The sequence below is a fragment of the Myotis nattereri genome (genome assembly GCF_964212035.1).
Source record: "Myotis nattereri genome assembly, chromosome: 10".
NCBI lineage: Eukaryota > Metazoa > Chordata > Mammalia > Chiroptera > Vespertilionidae > Myotis > Myotis nattereri.
Genome location: NC_138085.1, coordinates 8,578,722 through 8,594,622, shown reverse-complemented (window position 1 = coordinate 8,594,622; position 15,901 = coordinate 8,578,722).

Below are 15,901 nucleotides of genomic sequence, written 5' to 3'. Positions count from 1 at the left end.
TTTGAGAAAAATAATGTCATGAAAAACAAGGTGCATGCGATGTGGAAGGCTTAGAGCAAAGCTTGGGTAACCAGGAAATTTTTTATTGAGTGGATTCACAAAGTGTTTGCCCAGGCGTGAAGAAATTCCTCGGGGAAGAACAGTCGCCACTCAGAGCACTTGGGATGGACAAGGCTCCTGCCCACCCCCTGGGCTTGGAGACCGAGTTGGCGGAGGAGTACAGCTTCATCACTGTCAGGTTCTTGCCACCTAACGCCATTCCTCTCTTCCAGGCCATGGACCAGCAGCTCATTTCTAACTTTAAGAAACTCTACACAGCGACACTATTTCACAGGTGTTTTGAGGTGACCTCTGATCCTAATTTAACCCTCAGAGAGAGTTCTGGAAGGAACATTTTATTTATTTATTTTAAGTATATTTTGATTTCAGAGAGGAAAGAAGGAGAGAGAGATAGAAACATTGATGATGAGAATCATTGATTGGCTGCCTCCTGCGTGCCCCCTACTGGGGATTGAGCCGGCAACCTGTGCATGTGCCCTGGCCAGGAATTGAACCTGGGACCCTTCAGTCCCAAGGCGGATGCTCTATCCACTGAGCAAAACTGGCGAGGGTTGGAAGGAACATTTTAATATCCTCACTGGCTTGAGGCTCATAGACAAAGCATGGGGGGAAGTGTTTTCCAGGACCATGCAGTCAGCCTGGAAGAAACTGTGGCCTGAGTGTGTTGCTGAAAGAGACTTTGAGGATGAGCTGGTGTCTGATGTGAAGGCTATGGTGTCTCCGAGCAAGTCCATGGGCTTGGAGGTGGATGATGATAATGGGGAGGAGTTGTTGGAAGACCTCACCACTGAGCTGACCACCGAGGAACTCCAAGACCCTTCCGAGGGAGCAGCAAGAGACGGCAGCAGAGGAGCTCTCTTCAGAGGAGGAGGGCAGGGAGGATATTCCCACTTCACTAATCAAGGAAATGCTTGGGAAATGGGGAGAAATGCAAAGTTTTATTGAGAAATATCACTCTGACAAAGAAGCAGCAAACCGAGTGATTATCTTGTCCTGCCCACACTGCACAGATTGGTGAATTTTCCTTAGAGAAATGAAAGGACGGTGTACAACCATCCATGTAAGAACTGTGGGCTCTCTGAGATGCCATGAGGCCCACAATATATACCACATCTTTCAAGCTATTAGACTACGGAGAGGTTTAACTACTATCACAGACCGACACCCACTGGCTCAATACTTCACATGATGTTCAGCTAATCCAAGTTTCTGGTGTTCCCTTTAAAAAATCACCACTTGGCCAGATCCCTTAATTAGAATCCACATTCACAAGGTTAACTTCCCTCTATCTCCAGGAGAGAGGGGAAACCCCTGGGTATAAATTGTCCATTACCTGGCACATAACCTTTAGAACCTGAAATCTGGCTTTGTTTAGTTACAGAATACATGTAGCTGACATCTGATTTGAGATTGTTTTTCTTTTTTAAAAAAAGGTATTTTCTGTTGTTGTTTTATTTGCTTGTTGTCACCAATCACTAGCCAATAGTAAGGTTTTCTGGTGTTGCTCAGTAATGCACCATGGTTGCTTTTCCTTTTTACCCCTTTATCCATTTTTACCGTCCCCCAACTATGGCAGCCACTAGTCTGTCCTCTGCATCTATGAGGGTGTTTTGTTTATAATTCCACATATAAGCCAGGTCGTATGGTATTTGTCTTTCTCTGTCCAACTTAGTTCACTTAGCATCATGCCCTGAAGACCATCTATGTTGTTGCAAATGTCAAGATTTCATTCGTTTTTATGACTGAATAACACTCTCCTGTGTATATGCCCCACATCTTCTTTATCCAGTTGTCTATGGGTGGACACTTAGGCTGCTTCCATAGCTGTGCTCTTGTAAGTAATGTTGCAATAAACACAGAGGCACATATATCCTTTTGAATTAGTGTTTGGGATTTCCTCCTAGAACCATAAGTGAAATAGCTGGGTCGTATCATAGTTCTATTTTTAATCTTTTGAGGAACTTTCATACTTTTTTCCCTAGTGGCTGCACCAATTTATAATCCTACCAACAGTGCCCAAGGGTTCCCTTTTCCCCACTTCCTCACAACACTTGTCCCTTCTAGTCTTTTTGATAACGGTCTTTCTGGCAGTGGGAGGTGACATTTTGTGGTTCTTATTTGCATTTTCCCTGTGATTAGTGACCTTGAGCATCTCCTATAATTTGATTTTGAATGCTAAAGAATAGGCAGCACTGTATGTAAAAGTGAAACCACTGCCATCTCCATTCCTCAAGGATTATAATTCTACTACACTAAAAACATCAATTATTTTACTTGTAAATACAAGCTTTTTTTGAAACCTTCTCTTTTAACTAATACATTAGAAAGCTTTAACTTTCAACTGACATACATTGGGAATATAAGAAATTCTAAGGTCAAATAATATCCCAAATCTGGAGATGAAGGATTTGACCTGATAAAACAATCACCATCAAGCAAGCATGGCAAGGTGCCAGTAACCTGAAACAATGAAAAATTAAAGTCACTAATAAAAATTAAAATGGGGGGTGGGGGGAGGGAGTGTTCAGCTCCATTCACTTGTAAATGCTTCATGACCTTGTAGCACAGTAAAGGTCTCTTACAGGAAACAAAAAGCAGATGGACTGGACTCATCTGAACCAATGATTTGAAATGCAAAACTTTCAGTTTGTGTTAAAGGGAAATAACTTTATGTTCACTTACCCTTTCCTTAGAGAGGCTAAGTAAAACAAGTACTACACCTACACGCCCAGGGTGTGATGGATGTCATTTGCACATATAAGATCTTTATACTGGCCACAGTTCCTTGTGAACAGAGCTAAAATTAAAGACTTCATACTCACATTGGTATGTGAGCCCTGTGAATTTCCCTTTGCTCATTCTCCTCCCTCTCCTGGGACATCCACATACCTCTTTCCTGCCAATAAAACCCTACCATCCTTCAAGGTCTAGTTCTCCCTCCTCTGTGCTTCCACAGCACAGGAGGCCCATAACTGCTACATTCTGCCATTGAGACAGTTCTAACAGTACCCACCCCATAGGGTGCTCTAAGGATTCCATGAGATAATGCACATGGTTAGAGCTGCATAAACACAGGTGTTTAATTATGTGTGCATAGGTTTCTTCCCTAACACCATGTAAGTTCCCTCAATACCTAGGAAAGGTGCCTTGTACCTCACAGATGCTGAATTTCATTCAACATACTTATCCTTCCAATCAGTTCACCTCTCTGTCTGAGAAAACATTAGAAAACTCTACTCCAAACACTTCACATACACAGACACGCCACAGCAGGACTATGAAGTGTTGTGCCAAAATACCAGCAGGAGGAAGCCTAGAGGATCACAGAGCCTTTCAGGAGTTGTACTCCAGACACGTGTGCACACACAGCACACAGCATACAGGCACCTCTGCCAGGCACCTGGTGCCCTCTCACTGAACCTCTGTCCTGCTTTAAGGTCTTTTGATGCCATAAGAGGGAGTTAATGAAGGTTCTTAGGGTGCAGGGACACACGGGAACTAGTGTGGCAGGGAAGTAAATACTAAAGCAATGAAAATGTGAGGGAAGAGAAAATAAAGTGAAATAAACCACAGACAACTAATCTTATCAAATGAGCACCAACACCTTCGTCTTCATTGCTGCCACGCAGTGCTGACTCAGGGGTTGGAAACCACCGGGTCTCACTCCAGTCCCTTCATCCCTGTATTAACAGTCCCTGGGCGTGATGTCCCAGACACCTAGGCGTCAACCTTGATTTTATCTGAAGAAAGCACAGCTTTCATCTTTGGAAAACACCTCCGAAATGTCATTTTTCTGTTTTCATCAGAGGGGATTTGTTAGACTTGAACCCTGAAATGCATTGAATGAGATGATTCATAGGAATTATGACTTTGCTGAGTCAATAACGTGAGTAATTTTTATCTACATCTTCAAAGAACATTAAATAATCTAAAGATTTGAATCTGACCCCATATTTTCTAAACATAACCATGCCATTTCAGAAATACACTTTACATTCTCGCCTTAGAAATTAATTGCCTATCACTTGACAGATAAGAGAAGTTCACCTTCCATTGCATTCATTCAGCAGATGACTCACCTGGGGAGAAAGGTCCATGTTTTGGGCTTTCTAGGCTGCCATGTGGCTCTCACTGCACAAATGATGCTCAGAACCGGAAATGATATTTTCCCATTTGAAGCATGTAGGAAGCTCTCTGAAACACCAGGAAACCTCAACACCCCAAACAGTTAACAGGGACTATGCTGTCTGGGGCAGGGGGAGAAGGGTCTTTCACTTCTTTCTTTGTGCAATTCTGTGATTCCTTTTCGTTTAATGTCAAGTACATAGGAGAACAGTATGGAGCTTTCTCAAAAAACTAAAAATGGAACTCCCATTTGACCCAGTGATCCCACTACTAGGAATATATCCCAAGAAACGAGAAACGCCAATCAGAAAGGATATATGAACCCTATGTTCGTAGCAGCACAATTCACCATAGCTAAGATTTGGAAACAGCCTAAGTACCCATCAGCAGATGAGTGGATTGGAAAACTGTAGTACATCCAGACAATGGAATACTATGCTGCAGTAAAAAAGAAGGATCTCTTGCCTTTTGAAACAGCATGGATGGAACTGGAGAGCATTATGCTAAGTGAAATAAGCCAGTCAGAGAAAGATAAATACCACATGATCTCACTCATTTGTGGATTATAGAGAACATAGACTGATGAATAGGGACAGATCCAAAGACTGAGAAACAGCGATCAGGCTATCAATCCCCAGAAGGAAAGTTGGGGAGGGAGGGGGTAATGGGAAGAGATCAACTGAAGGACTTGTATACATGCATATAAGCCAAACCAATGGACATGGACAACAGGGGGATGGGAGCATGCATGAGTGTGCGGGGGGGGGGGGACGGGGAGTCAGGGGGGAGGTTGGGCTTTAATGGGGTGGGGATGAGGACGCATTTGTAATACCTTAACTAATAATTAAAAATAAATGCAAGGACATTTAGGCAATGCCAAAAACAATTATCAAGTACATATATCACTTTAAAAATGATTAACAAAAACAAATTTTACAGGACTTATTTATAAAACAGAAAAGGAACTAATAAAATGAACCCAGGCTCAGATCTTTGCACTAGTAATAAATTACATTAAGTGAGATACATCTGAACTGAACTAGGTTTATCAGAAAAGTCAGTGAAATTTCGGGTACAAATGACCTTTTAGGACACGTGACCTTGCCAGAGCATTTCATGTGTAGTCCCTCACCTGCCCCTCAGACAGACACGGCAACAGCTCAGACACATGCTTCCATCTTCTTCAAGATCTCAAGCCCATCCTACATAATAAAAGTCTACTATGCAAATTGACCAAATGGTGGAACGACTGGACGCTATGATGCACACTGACCACTTGGGGGCAGGAGCTTCCCCCTGGTGGTCAGTGTGCTCCCACAGCGGGAGCACCACTCACCCAGAAACCAGCCTCACAGCTGGTGAGCACAGCGGTGGTGGTGGGAGCCTCTCTTGCCTCTGTGGCAGTGCTAAGGATGTCTGACTGCTGACTTCTCCCAAGGGCTCCTGGACTGCAAGAGGGTGCAGGCTGGGGTTAGGGACCACCCCCCCCCCATGCACGATTTTCGTGCCCTGGGCCTCTAGTACATTATATTCTTCCTGCAACTTATTTCTTTTAAAATGACACTGTAGAACCGAGCCCCACAATATACATAAAACAATGAAACACAACAGGGGCCACAACTCTAAAGATGGGTTCAAATTCTGTAAATTTATGGTCAAAATTGGCATCTTTCAAAGGAATAATCAATTTTTATTTTCAACAAATGTATTTTAGTATAGCACTTCTAAAACTAAGCTTTAAAAGTCATTAGAAATTACCCCAAACATGTCAGCTTAGGTCAAATTCAATCCATTGCCCTCCAAGCCCCTACTGGTAGGCAGTTAGCAGTATCTCATGGGCATCCCAGTAGTTTTCCACATACGAAAGTTCCCGTCTCCCTCAACACCTAATACACATGAATTTATTTAAACTCTCCCTAAAGTAATATGTATTATCAACCTGGACTCTTGGAGTACAAACTCCTTCTGACTATTATCTTCTGTTTAAGGTGAGACTGCATTTTATTTATTCTAAGGTGCCAAGGAGAGGAGAGTTTGGAGCCAGAATGTAATAGAGAAAATAATGGCTGAAAAATCCCAAACTCTGGCAAAAGACATAAGCTACAGATTTAATAAGCTACACAAACCCCAACTAGGATAAACGCAAGAAATCCATGCCGAGATACAACTATTTTACTCCCAGTTCAGATGAAAGAACACCACTTTTCTTGAATCATGAGTTAGATGTCTACCAGGATAAGCTAAGCAAAACCCACCAACCCCTTCAGAGCTTATCTGCTTTCAGTGTCCTGACCAAAGTGTACATCAGCACCATGGACAGGGCCCATTCTCCTTGACCAGCCACATCTCAAAGGGAGACCTCATCTGCATCTCCTAGGGCTGAAAGCAAACCTGCCCTTTGTTCCAGAGGCTGACATGCTCTTCTGTCGTAAATGTTTCCTTCCACGTCCTGCGTGGTTCAGGGTTCAGTATCTGGAAGAGGAGCCACACACAAAGGAAATAAAAAAGACAAGAGATAATTTGGAAATATTGGGGGACCAGGCGGGTAAGTCCAACTCAAGAGGAAGGACTTCCACCCGTGCTCAGTCCGCACCGAACTTTTATAGTCTGAGGTAAACAAGGCAGTGGTTACCATAGTTACAATTCTTGTGAGTTTCACCTATTTTGATCATGTTTACACTCCCTGCACTTCCCTCAGCCCATTAGCTTCCCAGGTAAGATCTGGGGAGTGTTACAAGGTCAAGCCTAATTATGCTAAGAGGACTGAGCCCTCTAAGCCAGGACTTGTTTGTGACTTTGCCAGCAGGTCAGTCCGAGGCTCAACCCTATATCAGTTTCCCACATCTCACCCTTTATTATTATTATTATTATTATTATTATTAGCTAATATAATGAAAATAAAACTTAAACATCAAGAACAAAACTCTGGCTATTAAAACAATAACAAAACAATGCCAATCCATAACCCTAAACATTTTAAAACTTAAACATAACATTTTAAGAACAAAGAATGTTCAAATCCCAATTTCAATGTCCAACAGTTCTGAGTCCAAGTTTCAATGTCTGACAGTTCCTTATGTGTACATCTCAGCAATGATATTTCAGTTCTGGATGGTGGACAAATGATGACAATGCAGGTCCGAACTTCTCTGGTTTGATCCTGGGCAACCTGCAGTGACACACAGCTGCTGACTGCTAGCATGGCAAGGCGTCTTCAGCGTCTTCCATCCCTGGATTGTTTTTCCTCTTGTCTTCATGGCTGGAGCATTCCTGAGAATTCCTCTCTGTTGCAGGAATCCACATGCTCTTGAAGTTGTTTTCTGAAAATATACAAACCTATTCTTGACCGAAGGTTAATAAAGGGAATTTAACTTGGGGGTCCTTTTTATATTTTCCCAAATTATTTTCCTTTGGATTATTTTGACACCATGTATGTTTTTTATGGGTGTCTTGCTGTTAGCATTATAGATGAAAAAAATTTTTTTTTCCAGATGTAAATTAGTTACCGGATATTTTTCCTTACATGGTATTTTTCTACTATCCCCCCCTTTTTTTATTTAATTATTAGGAGGCTTTTGGAAAATTTTTATAATGCAGTCTAGATAATTAAAGGATTATTTTGCATCCTTGAGGAGGCCCTAAGCATTCCTGGTGTTAGTCTGGATTTAGATATAGGGTAGCTGTTGTTAGCCAAGTCTCTATTTTCTGGGTACCAATCTCAGCTGGGCCAAGTCTCTTTCTGTTATCTGGGTCCCGATCTGTGCTGGGCATGGGAAGCGCAGCAGCCATGGGGGCAGGAGACCTCCCTCAGAAGGGGCGAGTGTTCAAGCCCCTGCATAGTTGGGGTGGTGAGGATCTGTGCCCCACCTCTGTTGACCCCCAAGTTCTCTCCTGGTGGCCCCTCTGCAACTGTGCCTGTCTTAGGTCGCCCCTCCCAGAGGGGTCTTACCCGTCATTGACTAACCAGCCATCCTCCGGGGCCAAGCAGGGTGATGTGAGGTTCAGTTCTGTCTCCTTGGTAGCCTATGCCCCTGTGGCCTCCATGCCCAGCAACTGCCTTTGGATCCCCTCGCCCGCTGGCGGGGCCCCGGCATTGATCATGGGGAACCCAGGTTTCTTCTCCAGAGAGGGCCCAGCTCATGCCGTTGGGTGAGAGACAGATCCACGGTACCAGCCATCACGAGGCTTCAACCTCAGCATGAACAGAGCTCAGGCAACAGCTGTGGGCAATTGGATTGTAAGAAGAGGGACCCTCTTGGCAAAAAGGTCAAGAGAGGTCAGTACAGAATGCTCAAGTGCCTTCTCAGGGAGCCTTCCACACAGTGGAAAAGATTAAATCCTTTTGTGTCCTTCCCAACATTCAAAGAATTAGTTTGTAAGTTTGTTTGGTACAATGTACAATATAGTGTTGTGAAATATCAAAAATCATTGATGACCTTGTAGGACAATAACATGTAAGGATATTCTTTGCTCTAGGCGATGGCAATTCAATTTTAGACTGGAAATGACATTAATTAAATTTCTTCAATTAGTCTTTCAGTAACTTTACAGTAGCTATATTCAGGAACGCAAAAACCCGATTTATTTACCTTTCTACATTAAACCTAGTACATTTAATTACAGTCCTCCAGATGTTTAAAGGAAAAACCCCTTTCTATTATTTTCTTGCAGAGTAATTTCTAATCAGCATCCTCATACTATTTCACTTCAAAATATCTAGGTATAAGTTTTTATCATTTGATTCCATAAACTTCAAGGTCCCAAGTTCCCAGTGGCTCTGGAAAACCATGCTTAAGGCTGGCAAACAGGCCTGGCCCAGCCATTGACTTTAAAACGACCATAATTTTTTCTCTGGGGAAAGTCAAGAGCTACATTATTTCCTGCCGGTTGCTTGCCAGCAGGAAATTTCAAAATTGGCCACGCGATCGCAGCCTCAGGAAAAAACTGTTTTCCCCTGGTCTAACCTGGTCCATTTAAATGTCAAAGAGCTAAGCTAGTTTCTCCCTGGGCCACTGGACCTTCATAATTAATATACTTTAGATTAGAATACTTGGGGAGGGGGCATCCATGTTGAATTGCCGTGTGCTCCCTTCTTCTCTTCCCCACATGCTTTCTGGGGGGAGTTTCCCTAGGTAATATTACCGTACAGATGATTACCACTGGCATGGCAGGAAAGATGTTCTCAGACGTCAGGCGTCTGTACCGTCTTCTTTACCATGCCTCAGGTGGTCTCCGGGCTGTTTGTTGTCCTCCTCCTGCTGCTCATCTTCAGTAGACTGCTTGGAGTTGCTGCTCTCTGTGGCTGAGGTAGTGGATTGTCTGCAACTGCATGGTGTGGCTTCAGATGCAAGGTCCTCATTAGTCTGTGTAGTTTCTCTCTTGGATCCCTGTTGCAGTTTAATATTTCTAGCAGGAATCCACACGGGTTTTGAAAAATTCTCTGGGAATATACAAGCATACCCTCTGCCAAAGGTTAATAATGGGTCAGGTCCCTTCCATAAACCAGATTCGGGATCCTTCCATTTAACTAGACCACTTTCTTTTGTTTTATTCTGACCCCAATGTAGCTCCATAGGTGTCTTTCCATCAGCATCACAAGTGGAAAAATTTAAAGTGATTAAGGCTTGGTGCAACCTACCCGTAGGTGATTTCTCCACCATCCCTCCTTGTTGTTTTTCAAGTTGGGATTTTAGCCGCTGATGCTGTCGTTCAATAATGGCCTGTCCTTGGGAATTATATGGTATTCCTGTAATGTGCTGAATTTTCCACCTTTTACAAAATTCCTGGAATTGACAGCTTGTATAAGCAGGCCCATTATCAGTTTTAATAATTTTTGGAATACCCATGATGGCAAAAGCAGCTAGGCAATGATTAATAACCTGTTTTGCCGTTTCTCCTGTTGATGCAGTAGCCCATAGGACTTTTGAAAAGGTATCTACAGAGACATGCAATGCCCCAAGATGTCCAAAAGGAGTATAATGTGTCACATCCATTTGCCAGATATGGTCCCTTAGCAAACCTCTAGGGTTGACTCCTGTGTTAGGCCCTTGAGGTAGATGTAACATGCAAGTGGGACATTCCTTGATAATCTGTTTTGCCTGATGTTGAGAGATTGAGAATTGTTTGGACAACATTTTAGCAGGCTGATGTAAAAACTGATGAGACTCTGAGGCCTCCTTTAATAAAGCAACCAATTGATCAGCATGTGCATTTCCTTCCGTTAATGGGCCAGGTAATACACTGTGAGCCCTGATATGAGTGATATAGAAGGGGTATTGTCTCTGCTGCACAATCTGCTGGACTTGTTGAAATAGTAAGAATAAACTTTGGTCGCTGAGCCATTTCAAACGAGCAGTTTCAATTCTATTTACTAGGCCCGAAGCATAAGAGGAGTCAGAAATTATGTTAATAGGCTCTTGGAAATCTAGCAATGCAGCCTTAATAGCTTCCAATTCAATTCTTTGCACAGAAGTATGACTGGTCAGTATGACTCGGCCTGAATTTATTGTATGATAGGCAGCTTTCCCGTTAGATGACCCATCAGTAAAAACAGTTAATGCTCCAGGGATGGGTTCCTGTTGAGTATTTGTTGGTATAATAATGGGGGTATAATATAAAAATTGTAGTAGTTTATCTTTTAATAGGTGACAGCTAAGTTCCCCTGAATATCCACTTAGTCCAATTTGCCAATTTAAGTCAGTTTGAAATAACATTTCTAATTGCTTCCCAGTGAGGGGAAGATAGATGCATTTAGGTTCTTCTCCTCTAAGCTGCCTGCAACGCTTTCTAAGCTGAAATATCAATTGAGCCATCAGTTCTACATAAGTAATAGCAGTTTTAGAAGACTGATGGCCTAGGTGGACCCATTCAATAACAGCGGGAGAGTCTTTATTTTGGAAGATGACTCCAGTGGGACTATTTGCAGTATGGTTAATCTGTCCCAATAAAGGCAATTCAGGCTGTACCTGTGCTACTTGGGCTGAGGATATCGCCTGCTCAATTCTTAGCAACTCCTTTCTGGCTTCATTTGTTAGTGTTCTGGGTGAGGAAAGGTTAGAGTCACCCCTAAGTATATTGAATAAATTTGTCATTTCTCCCGTAGAGATTTTTAGGTAAGGTCTTAACCAGTTAATGTCCCCTAATAACTTCTGAAAGTCATTTAAAGTTTTAAGGCAGTCTTTTCTTAGTTCCACCTTTTGTGGTCTAATGCACTGGTTTTCAATTATGGTTCCCAGATATTTAAAAGGTGTCTCTTTCTGTACCTTTTCTGGAGCAATTTTTAAGCCCCATTTAGGGAGCTCCTTTTCTAATTGGAAAAACATTTCCAAAGTCTGCTCTTCCCGTGGACTTGCTAAGAGCAAGTCATCCGTGTATTGAATAATGTAACATCGGGAATATCTGTCCCTTAAAGGCTGAATAGCTTGAGCCACGTATTTTTGGCACAAGGTAGGGCTATTGGCCATTCCTTGAGGCAAAACCTTCCATTGGTATCTTTTCATGGGTTCTATATTATTAACAGATGGCACTGAAAAGGCAAATCTTTGTTTATCCTGAGGTGCCAAGGGAATGGTGAAAAAACAATCCTTAAGATCTACTACTATAAGAGACCAATCAAGAGGGATTTGCGAAGGTGCTGGGAGTCCAGGTTGCAAAGCTCCCATGGTATGCATAGTAGCATTAACTGCTCTAAGATCATGTAACAATCGCCATTTTCCTGCCACCTTCTTGGGTATAATAAATATAGGCGTATTCCAAGGGCTATTGGAAGGCTCTATGTGACCAGCTTCTATTTGTTCCTGTATCAGTTCATGAATATGACCTAATTTCTCCTTGGTTAATGGCCACTGATCCACCCATATAGGTTTATCATCTTTCCATTGTATAGGATCAGCATGGTGGCGAGGAGACTGAGCAGTGACCATTCCTAAAAAGGTTGATATCTTAATCCTTGTCTTCCTGGGTTTTTTATGCCTTGACCAGTCGGATGTCCCATCTGAGCTATAAACTGCTGTCCTTTGCCGGTAATAATACAAGCTTGTAAACCTTCTAAAACATCTCGGCCCCACAAATTGACTGCAATTCCAGAGACAATGTAGGGCTGAAACCATCCTGTCTGTCCTTCCTCATCTTGCCACCTTAAGACTGCAGCACTACGTTGTGTGTTGTCAGGAACTCCCACCCCCCTAATTGAGTCCATAGCTTCTACCACGGACCAACTTGGAGGCCAGAATTCTTTGCTGATAACGCTGACATCTGCCCCAGTGTCTACTAAGCCCTTAAACACTTTTCCTTCTATTCTCAAATTAATCATAGGACGGGTTTTGCTAATTTCCTGTATCCAATAGATGTCTGAGCTTCCAAACCCTTGTGCCCCTCTCTTCCTGTTTACAGCCTTGCCTTGCTGAACATAAGGTAAAAGTAGTATCCGAGCAATCCTTTGTCCTGGAGTAATTTGCATAATATGATTACATTCTAATATAACTTTAATCTCTCCCTCATAATTTGAATCTATGACCCCAGGAAAACAGTTAATCCTTTCAGAGTGTTTCCACTTCTCCCTAAAATTAATCCTAAAGTTCCCAGTGGCACAGGTCCCCATATTCCTGTAGGAACAGCTTGCCGAGCCATATCAGGGGTCAAAGTGACCACTATAGTACTGTTAAGATCTAGGCCTGCGCTCCCTGGAGTGGTCCAGATCAGAGAGTCCACTGTGGGCTTTGCAGGGTAGATCTCCCCTTTTAATGACGGGGCTGGGGGCAGCCCCTCTGGCCGTTTCCCTGCGGTTGGCCATACCCTGTGTCTTGATATAACGGCTGCCTATTTTTATGGAATCTCGATTTACAATGGCTGGCCCAATGGTAGCCCTCCTGGCACCTAGGACACCGAGAGGTTGGTTTTGTGTTGATTGGCTCAAGAGGCGGGATGTTCGAGCCTTTCCCTAGAGCACCTCCTTGTGTCCTTCTTAGTTGCCTACATTCTTTTCTAAAATGTCCTGTTTTCCCACAGTTATAACACTTATTATTCTTTACAGTTACAGCGGCGGCAAGTCATTTGCTAGAAAAGTACCTGACCCCACATTCTGACATGCTCGAATCATTTCTGTAATGGTACTACCTTTTCTCAGAGGCATCAGGCATTTCTTACAATCCTCATTGGCGTTTTCATAAGCTAATTGCTGAATTAAAATATCTCCTGCTATCTCATGTTGAATCTGTCGTCTCACTGCTCGAGTGAGACGAGCCACAAAATCAGAAAATGATTCTAAAGGCCCCTGCATGCACTTACTAAAAGCTCCCTCAGAGTCCCCTTTTGCTGGTAAAGCCCACCAAGCTTTCCTTCCACAAGCTCTGATTTGCTCATATGCCAGCTGCACATAATCTAACTGAGTTTGCACGTCATTATATTGTCCCAGTCCTGCTAGCATTTCATAAGTTATTTGAGCATTCAGTCCACGGTTTGTATGGGCTTGCTCCTGGCATTTCTCCAAAAATTCTCCCTTCCATAGTAAATAATCTCCTCCATCCAGAGTTGCACGAGCTAAAGAGTACCAATCATGAGGGATTAAGAATGCTTCAGAAATATTATTCATAATTTCTCCTGTAAAAGGAGCGGTTGGACCATTGTGAACTACACTTTCACGTAAGGCCTTTATCATTTTAAAGTCAATTTTTTCATGGTGTCTTGTTATCTGATTCGGGAGCTGTGGGTCAGCTACCTGTATGATAGGAAATGCAAACCTTTTTTCCACCGGCATGTCCTTCAATCCTTCTCTGATGGCTTTTTGCACAGGTGGTTCCACTAACGGCGAGGTAATCATTTCAGGATTAGGACGTGGAGGTGGAGGTGGAGGTGGAGGGCGCCATGAAGGCCAGTCCTGCAAGTGTTCTTCCTGCTCCTCTCTGGGAGGAGCGGAGGGAACCAGGCGAGGAGGCTCCTCCTCAGCCTCTCTGAAAGGCTTCAACAAACGCAATATTGTGTTCCCCATGGAAAAACAGTTTTTATGCGTGTGTGCGTGTGTGTGTGTGTGTGTGTGTGTGTGTGTTTGTTTTTTAAGATAAGTTTTTCCCTGCTTACTGAACTGTTTTCAATTTCTGACTTACTTTTTGGCAAACTTTCAAGATCTAATGTACCTTCTTCTTACTTTTTAAAGCCGAATCTATTTATTTATTTATTTATTTATTTATTTTTTTATTTTTTAAAGCCGAATCCTGCCCCGTTAGCCTGGTTGAGAAAACGTTCCCACACCGCCTACAGCTCCGGACTACTGTAGCTGATTGTGGCCATTTGTGTGTGGTGAAATAACCCCTCACCTTTACGGTGACTTTTCCTACCTTTACGGTGAATTCTTCGTTCCTCACTTTTGCCAGTGAAACTTCGTTTTTTCGCTCTAGCAAAACCTTCACTTCCAGAGTCCCCCTCGGGCGCCAGATGTCGTAAATGTTTCCTTCCACGTCCTGCGTGGTTCAGGGTTCAATATCTGGAAGAGGAGCCACACACAAATGAAATAGAAAAGACAAGAGATAATTTGGAAATATTGGGGGACCAGGCGGGTAAGTCCAACTCAAGAGGAAGGACTTCCACCCGTGCTCAGTCCGCACCGAACTTTTATAGTCTGAGGTAAACAAGGCAGTGGTTACCATAGTTACAGTTCTTGTGAGTTTCACCTGTTTTGATCATGTTTACACTCCCTGCACTTCCCTCAGCCCATTAGCTTCCCAGGTAAGATCTGGGGAGTGTTATAAGGTCAAGCCTAATTATGCTAAGAGGACTGAGCCCTCTAAGCCGGGACTTGTTTGTGACTTTGCCAGCAGGTCAGTCCGAGGATCAACCCTATATCAGTTTCCCACACTCTTCCAAAGCTGTTCCCTACACACCAAGGAACAAGGGCAGACAGTGCTCCGTGCAAGACAAGTAGAACCATGGGGGAGCCCCAGAGAACTGTCTCCCATCAGGCAACATGTAACTTTCACTTTCAGGAAATTGTGTTATGAACAAGCACCCTCTCCAATAGGAAGGTTCTTCTATACAAGTCAACTAAGGACGGAGAACCTGATTAGATAAAGGACATGGCGTATATTCCTTGCTGTTATCACTAACCTAGTGACAGTACACATTCCTGGCTATCTGACAGCTTCTGCAGTCAGGAGCAGGGCATGGCATAAGTGGTCCCTCTGATTTGGCGCTCACAAGACCAGGGTTTTGGCTGAGACTGTGGTCTCCCCTGAGTGTCCAGGAGGAAAGGAGATGCTTCCAATCTCACCCCAGTTGCGGGCAGAATTCGGTTTCCTGCAGGTGTAGGACTGAGGGTGGATCTCCTGTGGCTGCGGCTGCAGGCGTCCTCAGCTCCGAGAGGCCACAGGGAGCTTCTTGACCCGTGGGTCACTTGCTGCTGCAGAGCCCACAGAGCAAAGGGCCAGCAACTCCAGCTGAATGGGCACTGCAGTCTGTGTGAGGAACCGTCAATGTGTCGGTGCCACCACGGTGGACATGTGCTGTCTTCAGATGTGTTCCTGGATGGGGCTGGATGGGATCAGAATCAGTAGGGTGGATGCCAGGGTGTCCTACCAAAAGCCACCATTCGGGGTTGAGTGACAGTGTGTGTGTGAAGAGGGTGTGGGCACGAGGTGCCTGTGGACTTAGAAACTTGAGAGAAGTGGCCGCTGAATTGTCATTGAATGATCTGACTGGGTGTGTCTCAGTCCCACAGCCTGACCAT